We start from the raw sequence: 440 nt of genomic DNA on the forward strand, positions 1-440 counted from the left end.
AGAATGACATTTAAATTGTTTTAGCAGTACTGAGGGACACTTGTTAAACTGCAAATGTGTAATGAATTCTACAACATTGATGTGAATTATTAAATGCTACTTCTAGCAAACTGTGCTTCCTTATTAGAATAACATTTTAAATTACCATTTGTATCATGCTTTCAACATTCACTGTAAATTCCATTAAATTTAACTTATACAGTTTTGTACACACATGAAACAGATTTCCTAGAATTAACTTGTCTGTAACATATCAAACTGCAAAAGAACCCTGTAAATGCAGTATGACTGCTATCTCATTTCTTCAATATAGCAGTTGAATTCTGCCAGAATCATATTTTTCTACATATTGTTACACTTTATTATTCATGGATATTAATTTGTGAATGCTTTGATAAAGGCACTGAATTGATTAACAGGCCTCCAGTCTCTTGTTACCC

The sequence above is a fragment of the Sceloporus undulatus genome, chromosome 4 (genome assembly GCF_019175285.1).
Source record: "Sceloporus undulatus isolate JIND9_A2432 ecotype Alabama chromosome 4, SceUnd_v1.1, whole genome shotgun sequence".
Lineage (NCBI taxonomy): Eukaryota > Metazoa > Chordata > Lepidosauria > Squamata > Phrynosomatidae > Sceloporus > Sceloporus undulatus.